Source organism: Pogona vitticeps, chromosome 8 (assembly GCF_051106095.1).
Source record: "Pogona vitticeps strain Pit_001003342236 chromosome 8, PviZW2.1, whole genome shotgun sequence".
Lineage (NCBI taxonomy): Eukaryota > Metazoa > Chordata > Lepidosauria > Squamata > Agamidae > Pogona > Pogona vitticeps.
This window is the reverse complement of record NC_135790.1, coordinates 20,279,037-20,292,388: the sequence shown is the minus strand read 5'-3', so window position 1 is coordinate 20,292,388 and position 13,352 is coordinate 20,279,037. Positions and strand designations below refer to the sequence as shown.

The following is a 13,352-nucleotide window of genomic DNA, read 5'->3' as shown; positions in this document are numbered from 1 at the left end:
TTGTCTGAGCTAAGGGACTGTGAAAGGCCCATATGGAGCCTCACCTGCCATGTGCGGTCTCATGGGATTTGTCCTCATGCGTACATAAGCAGCAACAATTTTCAGTGCAGCTTGAAAAGCATAGATTCAACCAATGTATGGAACACGCTGTAACAAAATGTCGCAGCATGGCTGTCCCTGCACAGGTGTCCTGCCAGCCACACCACCTTTGAGTATACCCCACTTCAGTGTCCTCTCTCCTCAGTTTCTCTTCTGTTGCCATCAGATATGTTGGGTTTTCCCCCCTCCCCTTTGGGTAGGTCTGCCAACCTCCATTCCCCCTCATCCCTTCATGCTTCCTCATCTATTTATGGCTCCTTCCATTTTCTTTCTTGCTATTTGCCTCTTTCTTCTTTCAGCAGAAGATAATATAAATACTTTGTGTTAATGACCCTCTGCAGCTACATTTTACCACCAGGATTAACAGCTCTTTGTCCTGGCCAGGCTCTGTACCTTTAATATCAGAACAGTGTGTGTATGTGTGTGTGGGGGGGGACACTGACTTTTTCTCCCAGTACAGAGTTGGCTAGAAGCCCTTCTACCCTTTAGAAGACATTTCTGGCACATTTTGTCACTACAAATGCCAAGTCTGTTCCGTCTTTCTCCTGTTTACAGCACACTGTCTTTACAGAAGGATTATAAACCTAGAGCTGATGTCTGAACAGGACAATGCTTTATAACCTGTAGGCAGTCCGGTGTTTATTTTTCTTGTTGCAAACATATGTTCCTCCTGTATCTCCCATCTTTTACCTCCCTCGGTTAATATCTTGGGTTTGACAGATAATACACCCACCCACCACTGCCTGACATTGGACTACCGCCGAGGACAGAGATGATATCAGACTTGATTTGAGTCATCAGCTGTCATTTTGATGTCCCCGACAAGGGGGGAAAATGGAGGGGGGGGGGGAGAGACAGTGTTGCTTTGACTTCCAGGAGCTACATCAAAGAGCTGATCTGACATTTTCCTGCCAATCCAATAGACAAGAACCCACAATCTGAAATCAAGGTTGCAGACTTGAGATGTGTGGAATATTGGCTGTGGGCCGTAGTTCTGTTGGATTTTCTCTCTCTCTCTCTCTCTTTCTTTTCAACCTCGCATACTGCCTTTAGTAGGTTTGTCTGGAATGGACCTTTCTGAACTGGGCTGACTGGCATTCTATCTACCACCAACCAATCCTTCCCTCCTGCTTCTCTGCTTTCCTCCTAACGTTTCAGAGTGACTATAAGTGCCAGTTGATGAGGAAAGCAGGTGGACTCATCTCGGGGGCCTTGAAACTATTCTGTTCTGTGAATCTTTGCATTTCTGCTCTAGGCATTTAACCAAAAATTCAAAACTCTTCAAGAAGTTCATGGACTAACTCTGGAATGAACTTTGTCACTTTCAGCTGCGATAGCATGGCCAGTATCCATGCTGGCTGTGGTTTTTTCTGGACATGACTGTGCTCTGTCATGAGCCTGTTCATATCTCTTGAAATCATTTCTTGAAACATACAAAGCAAACAAGAATGGAAGTTCCACCTGAGCCAGAAACTAAGAAAGGAGCCAAAGTCTTGGTATAAAGTAAGTTTGCAGGTTTTAAAGGAAGAGGTTCCTGGGTTTTATTTTAAAAAAGTACTGCACTGCGGAGATCCAGCCACTTTGGAATATTCTGTCCTCCGAATTCTCTAATGATCACCTTGGATACAAAGGCGTTGTCCACTGGGGGGGTTTAATCTAGTTGATGCATTTCATGTATCTCCACTAACTATATTGTCTCTGAAACAATATAGTCCAAGGCAAAACAGAAAAGAAAATGTGATTAAGGCAGAAGGAGGAAAGGGTCTGTGCTCTCGACTGAGGATGGGAAACAAGGGTTTTTGAACCATGTAAAGCTTGGCATATTTGTTTGTTCTGATTATAACTGCTCCCATCACCTCTCCCTTCACACTTCAGCAAACCTGCATACCCCCTTATATTCCTTAAGAGCTGAGGCTTGATATGCTGACATTCCGGTTCATCTCTGCATTTTGTTCTCGCCACTTTCCTGACCCCTTTTAGGCAATGCTGACTTGGCAATGAATTGCTCTGTCAGCTTTGGACTTGCTGATCTTCTCGGCTCATCCCCTCAAGGCTCATTAGCACTGCCTCTTGCTCGCTCTCCCGCTCATAGCTCAAGCTTACCTGGAGCCCATTAACAAGTCCTTTCTCAAGCTCTTATCGATCACTTGGAAATAAATGGAGAAAATCTCAGATGTGGTTATGTAAATACGGGAATTTGTGCTTTCGTGATGGCCGTGGGGGGGGGTGAGCATCCCAGGTCTGGTGAAAATGGGGGAGCGGGAGCCTCAAATTCTCTTTTCTCTGGAAGTTGAGACGTTTCCAAACAGAAGAGGATCAGGTTGGCTGAGGTCAGAATGGCCATTTGCTTTGCTTTCCCTTATTACTGTTTCTAGTGGGATGAGCGACTTGACAGTTCTGTTCTATGTGGAGTCTACGATGGCTTCTAGGATTCTGACAGTGTATACTTTCTCCTGCCTCAGCTATTGAAGTGGTTCCGTTTTATAGGCATGGGTGTGGAGATGCCTGGGACATCATTGTGGAGCATAGCTGGCAGCTTATGACCCTGGAAATGGAGTAATCCACCAGGGCATCGGTTTCTCATCCCTGTTGTAGAGATCATGAAAGGTGCATGGATGAATCGGCTCTATAGGCTGAGATACATTACAGTAGGACTGCAGTATCCACGGGGGATCGGTTCCAAGCTTCCACCCCCATGGATGCAGAAAAACAAGGAAATATTGAATGCTATTCAGTGCATGGTCTTTGGCCCCTTCTAGTGGCCATTTCTGGTAAATAAACCCTGGAAATACATTTGAATAGATATATCTGGGCTTTTTTATTTAGTATTTTCTGCCAGCCAATAAGTGAATCAATGGATATTGGTCTTGCGGATAGGGCAGTCCTACTGTACCTACCATTGTCAGGCATCCAAAGACTTATGAAGAAATAATCAGGTTCAGGTAATACACCTACCCTGTATGTGTGAACCGGCCCCATCTGAGAACTGAACTCAAACATCTCAAATACTACTCAATTAGCTTGCAATATGCTATCCTTTTGTGAAGTCCAAAATCTGATGAAGAAAATGGCACACTGGTGGTGGCTGTTTCACAGCAGCGTTCCCTCTAAGGTACTGTAGCTTCAATTATTGCCGAAATGAAGTGCCCAAAGTAGTTAGGAGGTGAAAAACCTCTCTACAGTCCAAAGCAATAACTGTCGAACTGCTGGAAAAAGTCCTTCAGAGCTAATGAGATTTTCTTAGTGTTATTCTTGCTTGCCCTCCAGAAAGAAAATTTTCCACCCAAGGACCTGAAGCCTATTCTGATTGTTTAATAGACACCATCCTGTTATTTTCAAGCATCTCAACCCGTGTCTCTCCAGCGAGGTTGTGTCATGTATTCTTTCCTTTTCTTTCTTGAGAAAAAAATGGAAATTTGGGGAAAATGGGAGCTTATGGGTGCATTATGTACATCGTCACCTGGACAGATAGGTAGCTCGAAGCTAAATAATATGGCATATGAAGCCCCACGTCATATGCCATTTGGAAGAGATTGGCTGAAGACATCACTAGTTGGTTAAATTTCCTCCCTCACCATCTTATATCATTTCTATGCAAATAAACTAGATCGCCCTCAATCTACTCCCCATAAAGGCAGGGATATGCTTAGAACAATTAGCAGAAGTAGAGTCACCAAATCCCATGAGGTTCTAGTCCCCTTCTATTTAGCATTGTTTGGGCCTCACCTTGAGCACGGTTTCCAGTTCTGGACACCACACTTTCAGAAGGATGCCAACAAACTATACCATTTTCAGAGGAGGGCAGCGACGATGATCAAGGGAGTGGAAACCAAGCTCTGTTAGAAAAGACTGAAAGAACTGGGGATGTTTAGCCTTCAGAAAAGAAGACTGAAGGGAGATATAATAGCACTTTTCAAATCCTTGAAAGGCAGTCATACAGAGGTGGGGCAGGATCCGTTCTCGATCATCCCAGAGTGCAGGGCATGTAATAATGGGCTCAAGCAACAGGAAACCAGATTTAGGCTGAAAATCAGGAAAAAACTTATTAACTGTTAGAGCAGTACAACAATGGAACCAATGACCTGGGGAGGTGGTGAGCACTCCAATGCTGGACGCATTCAAGAAAAAATTGGACAAGGATCTGTCAGATCTGCTTTGACTTAGATTCCTGCCCTGAGCATGAGGTTGGACTCAGTGGCCTTATAGCCCCCCCTTCAACTCAATTATTCTATGGTTCTATAAACAATGCTCCAATTTTAATGCGTATTGCTGATATTAAAATGTCTTCACCAGCTACCAGTTTGCTTCTCGGCCCAGTTCACAGTGTTGTCACTTTTGACAACCTTATATATATATTTGGGTCAGAAACCCTTCTCGAAACTATGATTGTTTAAAACAAGGGGAAACTATTCCAAAACTTAAAATTATGGCAGCAAGCATTGATGGAAGACTTTCACATCAAGTACAGGCATATCATTCTGAGGGTATAAAAGATACTTCATATTATACGATCTCTTTTTATTAGTTATATGAATCACAAGAAAGACGATTGCACACATCCTTCCACTGATAGTTAATTTGTGGCAGGATGTTTCAGGCTGACCTTGCGATGAAAGCTGAAGGTCTACGGTCTAATTGCACCTGCAGCTTAGGTAACCTATGCTGCTTGCTCTCTCTTGTTGTACAGCTGGAACTAAAGCAAAGGCTAAATGATATGTTTATTTTAAAATAAAACACAGTCCAAACTAAACTGAGTGAGTATCACAAAGGGCTCCCAATGGTTTCCTGGCAAGACTATGGAAAGAACAGCCTGCCCATTCTTGCTTTGTAGATCTTCATTATCTACCCAACAAATAGATTTAAAGGAACAACAAAAGAGACTTTATCTGTGCTCTCTCTCTCTCTCTCTCTCTTTCATTTCATATTGATGGCCATCCTTTTTTTTTTTTGTCTGTGTAGAGGTGATATGTCTCTAAACTAGTATATCAAGGTAGTGGTAATCATCATCGTCATTATTTATGTATTACTTTAATTTATATACCACCCCATCAGTGCCAAACCACTATTCTGGGTGATGGAACAGGAGGTGAAGCATTCAACTGGGGTCAATGTGAAAGGCCTCCCTGAAAAGTAATGTTTTCAACTGCCTCCAAAATGAGCACAGGAAGGGGACGTGATGTAGCTCCTCTGGGAGTTGATTCCATAAATTTGGTGACACCACAGAAAAGGCCCAACTTGGACTCTTTCTCTCTCTCTCTCTCTCTCTCTCTCTCTCTCACACACACACACACACACACACACACACACACACAAAGAGAGAAAAAAAGTTGTGAAACTCTTTGCCTAGCAGTTAGAATAACACCCTTTCTTAACCAAGGTTTCCTATCCTCTTTATCGATAATTTCACTGCATGCTGTGTAATTGTGTAATATTTTTATGACTGGTGTTATGGGTTGCTAGGCAGGATATAATTTTTTTAAAAAAAAACCACACATAATAAAACAAAATAAAAATGATTTCTCTCCACCTTATTTCAGCCTAGTTTCGTTCTCAAAAGTGGGAGAGGCAGACCAAGGTCGAGGGGAAGGAGCGTGATCTGATGTTTGCATTTTATTCATGATCCCTATTCTGGGCTGGTTCATGTTCTATTCGTAGACATCATAGAAAAGGTGGCAAGTTTGGGAAAGCAGTGGGTTAGGCTGGGCCAAACACTGGGGAAAAGATTAAGGAGCCGGCTGGATCTAGCGGGAGAGAAGCTGAATGTGGATCTTTTTGAAATAAAGCAGAATTCTTAATGAAAGGGAAGCACAGCAGCTAAATTTAGATGCTCTACTAATGCTTTTAAAAACTCTAAGTGCATCTATAGCCAGGGGGCATCTGAATTTTTATTCTCGGTGCTCGTTCTCCCCAAGCTAAATGTGGATTCCCACTGAAGTCTGTGGCAAATTGCCTGCAGACGTCAACAAGATTGATTGGTTGGTTCAATTGCAAATGCCCCTTTGCTTCCTTTTGTTGTCATTGAGAACACTGCATCTGCATCGCTGAGAAGCTACAATTGTGACTGGCATGGGGGCGAAGATGTAAGCTTGTGTGACCTAACAGCAAAAGGAGAGAGAAAGGCTGGGGTACTGTGCAAATTTACCATGCACATTCCTTTGAATCTGGGCCAGCCCAAAATGTTTTACTGCCTGGGGGGAAAGAAGAAATCGCCACTGCCATCACCAGAAGAGAACTGGATTGATAATTATATTTATTGCAGAGTTTTGAATTTCTGCTTAAAATTCCTTCTTCTTTTTTTTTTGCTACACAGCTGAAGTACAGAGATTCACAAAGGAGAATAGCTTGAAGTTCCCCTTGAAGTCTGAAAAACTCATTCTGAGACATTTTGTCGGTGAAGGAATAAAAACATTCCATTACTTACGTGTGCAAACAGATCAACAGCGAAGAAACAACAACTGATTGCTTCCAACAGACTAAAAAGAGAGAAAGGAACACACAGCAAAGAGGTGGGTCTCTCTCTCTCATCACAGGCACTACACAAGGTTGCAAATAAAATTCCGCAGCATTTTGCTTCAGTACTTGTCTCTGAACACAGTTATACATCATACTGGCCATTGACTCCGTGCCTCTGCAATTGGTGATCTGAAGAAAAACACTAATATGTATGCAATGGTTACACATCTGTAGAACCTCTGTCCTTGTCTGTAGCTGTGCACATGGAGTGGATATAATCTGCTTTTCAGACTGAGCTAACCAGTGTGTTTCCCATCCTCTTCATGTCATTTTGCTGTACAGCCCACACACTGGCACAAAGGCAGGTAAGTTTATAGAGCTTGCCTGCGGTACTGGTTCTGGAGGCGTGGGCTTGGGCTATGATTGCTCACTCTGTTTTTCCCAATTTCCTGCTGTTTGCCCCTCCCCCCCAGTCCAAATCCATGTAAGCTAATTGTTTTGTTATTCAGTTTGAACAGAATGTTTTTGAACTGCTTTGAAACCCTACACAAAGCAACACATGGTCCCCACCCATCTTTGAGTCACTGTATTGTTCTCAAGGAATACGGCAACACTGTGAAGGACCAAAAAAGTAAGGAGCAACAGAGTAAGGAAGAGGTTCATCCACCTCAACTAACCGTAAGAAACAGCCCAGTCTATGCCTATTGCTTTCCTGGAAAAAGGCTTCTCAAATCAGTTGCTTTCCTCTTCCACCTTGACTCTCCAGCTGAACCCCCCCCTTCAATGTGCCTGTCTCTGTGGAGGGAACAGCACACCCCGATTTATTCTTCTCCCTCATTTCTGGTTTGCACTACATGGTGTTCCTCCTCAGAAGACCAAACGAGCTATCAAATTTAAGTACGTCTCAGCAGAGGGCCTCCAAAAGCCTGGGTGGGTGGAGGGACTTAATCTGTTGAGGGAAATCTAGGACGACTATGGAGGGAATGCAAATAGTGGTATGGGTGGAGACGGCGTGTTTGAAACTTTATCAGAAAACAACTCGACAGATAGCTCAGGCAGTGATCATGATGGGAAGCAGAGAAGCCAAGCAAAATCTGCCTGGATAAGAAGGCAACGGCACAACCATTTCACACCCCAGACCTGTGGTTCTCAAATGGTTGCATGCAGACAACCTACAGGGCAGATAAAGAGTCTAGATGAGATGCTGGGCTTCCATAACTTTACGATCAATAATAATGCCATTACAATGTTTACTTCTGCATTCTACGGTCACACCAGCTGTTATATTTATGCTCAGTGGTATTAGAATGGAACCTCGACTTATGAACCCCCCTACTTGCGAACAATTCGAGTTACGAATGGCTCCATTCGCAAAAAGTTGCTTCGACCTGCGAACGGAGCCTCGACTTACGAACCAAAAAAGAAGAAAAAAAAACATTTTGTGCCCCCTTTTTAAATCTAAGTTCACCTTAGGTCAAAAGAAGAAGAAAACTTTAAAAATCACCCCCTAGTGGTAGAGTACAGATTAACTGGCTTTGCATTAGTTCCTATGGGAACTAATGCCTCTACCTACGAACAGCGCCTCGACATATGAATGGAAAACAGCAGATACGGATTAAATGGTTTTCAATGCATTCCTATGTAAATTTGCCTCAATTTACGAATTTTTCAACGTACGAACTTAATTCCAATATGGATTAAGTTCATAAATCGAGGTACCACTGTATTAAAATTTTCAGTTTCTAATATATTTTTTATTTCTTTGAGTTTACTCCCTAAACTACTGCAATTTTACATTCTTAAACCCCAATATAAAATATAAATATAGCAGGGTGCTCATAACATCTCTCCAGGGAAAACAGGAGCCTCTTTTGTGGCAGAGACTCAGATTCAGTTAGGTTGGGACACCATGATATTTGGGTTATAAGAGAAGTTAGAGGAATGGGATATAAGAGTGGTAGTAGAAAATGGTTGCCACTTTGAATAAAATACAAAATAATGCAATTTACAGGTTCTGTCTTATTTCTTACCATAAGGGTTAAAAGAAACCATTCTGGATCAGACCAAAGGCCTACATTATCTTTTTGTACGCTATTTCTGATTCTAGAAACAATCAGGGTTAGCAGCCAGCATAGATTTATCCTCTGTTGAATTTGTGTGTTCTCCCTCTAAAGTCATATAAATTGGAGCCTGTCGCCCACAACTGATGACAACCCATTCCATTGTGTTGTCACAGATCTGTCTTTCCTTCCCATGAAGGCCCGAGGAGACTGAAGCTATGGTCTTCTGTAACCAGTTTGATCAAATCAAGTATGAACTTTCTCTGGAAGCCATAATGACAAAACTGAGGCTGTTGTATTTTGGGCACTTCATGAGAAGGCAAGACTAACTGGAAAAAGACAATAATGTTAGGAAAAGTTGAGAGCAGCAGGAAAAGAGGACGACTAAAAATGAGATTGATTGATTTCCATAACTTCCAGAGGGGTTGGGTTTACAAGAACTGAGCAGGGCTGTTGAAGATGGGACTTTTTGGAAATAACTCATTCATTTAGTCGCCATAAGTCAGAGGTGACTTGATGGAACACAACAAGAAGCGCTTGGCCCTCTGCATTTCAGATCTGCCTTCTCCTTCCTCAACCACCTTCTATTTTTACTCAGCAAGGGCTTAACACTTGACGGCATGTGTCTACTTGTTAGCACCTAATTTGCTCCTCACACCTCCTAATAGCTTTTGTGATAGTTGCAAACGGCTTGCCAGTTTAGGAAGCTCCAAAACTTGATAAGTAGGAGTGGGAAAGAAAACGAAACAGGGACACTGTTGACACATTGGCCTTTCCCAGATACTTTGAACAATGGTTACTGAGATCCAGACTGTGTTTTCTCTGCACGATCCAGTGAATTCAAACGAATGCAACCCCTGGGAGATTTGTGACACTGTTATTTTTAAATGCTTTTTTTTTGTCCTACTCTCATTGAAGCAAACTTAAATGTATTGTATAGCCTGATTTCTCTACCATTTTGTTATGCTAATGACAGCCCTCCTGATGCCATCTTGGCAATTCAGGAACATGACTGCCTTCCGCTCACCTTCCCCAACTCAGAACTGCTGGGAAGGCTGAATAGTCATCCACTATTCACTTTTTCTTCAAGCAGAAGGTGTGGGATGGCATTTCCCCAATATTTCATTGGCTTCTCTGCATTTAATTCATTATAAAGAAATAGAAAGTCATGTATTATGTTTCGAGACACTGAAGGTAGCAGGATTGCTCCTTTAGCACTTGGAAAGTCTGGATCATACATGAAATATAAGGGAGGAAAACTCCCGCAGAAACATGGTATTGCTTCCATTATTTCCTAATGGCCATACTGCGTAGGTAGGGTTTCAGCATTGTGCTGAATGAAGCCTTTGGGAAATATTGTGCTCCTTGAAGTCTCCAGCCAGGAAGACGCATCTCAAAGCAAGCAGGGCTTCTGGACGGCCAAATCTGATTTTGTACATCTGAGGGGATTTTAAAGCCAAGACCCTTCATCACCATCCATTCCTTGTGGGCAGCCTAGCTCACCATGGAGGCCTTTGACCATATAGTGTTCTTGTGCAATGTCAGTTCTACTAAGAAGCTAGGAGCAAGGGGAGAGGACAGGGGAGGGAACATATAGATGTGTGGACATCAGCCCATAATGCCATTGGGAGAAGCCCGGAAGAAGCACCATAGCAGACATGCTGGGCAGACTTCATAGAATCATAGAAAAGTGAAGTTGGGAGGGGCCTACAAGGCCATCAAGTCCAACCCCCTGCTCAAGGCAGGAACACCATCAAAGCTGATCTGCCAGGTGGTTGTCTAAGTTTTTCTTGAATGCCTCCAGGGTTGGAGGCATTGAAAACACCCAGAATTCCCAAATGGATGATGCTGGCAATTCTCGGAGTGGGTTAGTGAGGCTGTAGGCCAAAGACTTAGAGGGGCAGCAGTTCCCCATCCCTTCTTTGTAGATCTCTACAAATCTCTCTGTGTTCAGGGTTAGGCAAAAAGATTTGGCCCAAAGACTTCATGATTTTTACTTTCATCATAATCATTGATACAGCACTACAAACCTTCATGTAAATTGGGTTGGACTACATGTAACTCTCAAGCATCCATCATCCTTGGCCATGATGATTAGGGATAATGAGAGCTGCAGGTCAACAACATCCGGAGGGCCAAAGTTTGCTCACCCTGACATAGCTATAGTTATCCTTACAGCCATCCAGCAATGTGGAATACACTAGACCAGTGGTCTCCAACCTTGGGCCTCCAGATGTTCTTGGACTACAACTCCCAGAAGCCTTCAGCACCACCTCTGCTGGCCAGGATTTCTGGGAGTTGAAGTCCAAGAACATCTGGAGGCCCAAGGTTGGGGACCACTGCACTAGACCTCTGATGGTGTGTGTGTGTGTGAAGCTTAGATCCATATAAACATGTCAAACTAGGCACTAGGGGTTACTTTAGAAATGACAAATATTCCACTTCAAAAAATGAAAGTTACAGGGTTGTAACCCTTTAAATTAGCAACAGGGCAACCCAATAAATTTTGCTGCCCGAGATAAAGGCTCCCCCAGTGGATTGTTGATTGCTTCAACAATCAAACTTGTAAAGTAAACTCATATTTATGTTTCCAATTGCAAATGATGAAACAATTTATGGTTAAATGCTAAGGATGTAGGCAAGGAGACTCATGTGTGATGACAAACAGAGCTTATAATCCACTTGGTGGAGCACCTCTTCAAAAAAAAAAAGGTGCTAAGCTTATCATTTCATTTGATCCTGATGTGGAGTTCCTCTGCTCAAGTCCAACAAATGAGTCCAGGACAGAAGGTTTATTAAATCCTCTGATTAAGCCTTAGAATCTGAGTGAAGCAGAGAAAGAGCTATTGATCCATAGTCACTCGGTAATCTTCATAGTTCAATAAGAACTCCAACCTCCATCTCCCAAGCCTGACACTTCAACTCTTATACCATATTGTGCCTTCATAGATGTTTAGTGTCACTGCGTTGACACTAAAGCAACCCTTACATCTTGCAGGTAAGGGTTTCCCACCTAGCTTCATATCAGATTTGCCCTTCTCCTGGAGCTACTGCCTGTCTGCCAAGCAGCTCAGAAAAGCCTAGCTTGCAAAGAAGGTGACAAACTCTGGCTGATTGTATTCTCTGCAGAGAGATCCACTTCTTTAGATAGCCTAATGTTAATTAGAACGGAGGGCTGTGTCTGTGAGCAAATGCATCTGTGTTTGGGCTCTTCATCTGGAAAACTAATTGGGACGTGTGCATAAGATCTTATTTTACCCAAACAAGCTACAGCTACAGCTGTAGCAAGATAATTTAGTAGCTGCATTAGAAAGCCATGAAAACAATAATAAAGATATTACAAACAAGCCAGAAGCCTATTATGCTAGGCCTCCTGCTTGCAAACTAAACACACACAGATGTATTGCTTACACCACCCTCTCTTCTCTGAACTAAAACAGGCAATGCACAATCAGCCAAAAAGTTTCTTCCCAATTCCCCGTCATTCCTGAAAGTCTGAATTTCTCAGGATCCAATGGCCCAAGCTTTTGTTGCTCAACCTTCATTTCTGTTTTAAAGAAAAGCTTGCACTGGAATTCAGGTATCTTGCATTTATGAACAGCTTCATAAATCTAAATCTATATTGAAGATTCCATGTTCAATTGATTTATTGGTTAAAGATGAATCACTTCCATTTGGATGGCTACAAAGGTGGAATTGGGCAGTAGATTACAATGTATACTTTCAAATCAAGGTAGGTATCCATAAAAATTATCAATGAAAGCCGCTTGTTACTGATTCAAATGTTTCGTCCATCTATCCCAGTATTGCTGACCTCAACTAGTTCTACAGAGTTTCAGATGGACGGTTTTTCTAGTCCTACCTGGAAACGCCTGGGATTCCAGCCTAGAAAACACCCCGTTTCTCTCTAAGCTACCTACTGCCTATCAACATCATCTCATAGAATTAAAGAAATGTCAGCACAAGCATCAATGCAGAACTGACAGTGCTTTGGAAAAGAAGAAGCACAGTGACTAACCAGGTTTTGACTGTACCGTGTATTCAGCGTAGGTTTCTACAGTGCCTAAATGAACATGAATTGCTGAATCTAGGCCATTGAGAACCTTAAGGCAACATTAATATTATTGCCTTAGTCCCCAATGGATTGGCCTCAGAGGCAAGATCTTGGCAGGCTGAGGCAAAAATGGGTCCAGAGAGAGGCAAGTCCAGAATCAAGCTCAAGGGAACACAAACATGTAGCAAACAGAGACTTACCTTAAAGTCAAGCCATCAAATGCAGGCGATCTAAAGGCATATTCCAACAGTAATCTAGATGCCAGCCATAACAGAAAACAGATAGAGAGGGTTGAATAAGCATAGACAACCAGCCCCGAAGTCATGCACATTAAAGAGTGCGCAGCACCAGGCAAGACCTGAGGAAGAAGAAACATGCTCTTGAACAAAGGACCAGCTTGAGATTTATCCAACACAGCTGTGGGAAGCCTACACAGAACTCAGCTGCAGGTCCTTGGTTAGGTAGGAAAGGGACTCAGCTGCAGGTCTGGAGCCACTATTTCCCTCTCAGAGGAAAAACGTCATCTCAGGGAGACCTCTACACTTGATGTCTCCTTCTCCCAAGGAGAAAAGGCTTGAGAGCCAAGGAATTTGCCTGGGAGGCTCCCTCCTGTGAGCTGGGAGGTTCTCAACCTTAACCTCCTCCTCCTCCTCCTCTTCCTTAGGCACCAAGATTAGCCTCATGAG

At 42.9% G+C, this 13,352-nt stretch overlaps 1 long non-coding RNA gene across 1 annotated transcript in view; it reads right to left on the bottom strand.

The window, feature by feature from the left end:
• LOC110087331 (uncharacterized) overlaps positions 1-12,955 on the bottom strand; it is a 29,378-nt gene extending 16,423 nt beyond the window's left edge. The window contains exon 1 of the long non-coding RNA XR_013538323.1: positions 12,867-12,955. This is a non-coding gene — a long non-coding RNA (uncharacterized LOC110087331). The remainder of the gene's footprint in view (positions 1-12,866) is intronic.
• Between the last annotated feature and the right edge of the window lie 397 nt (positions 12,956-13,352).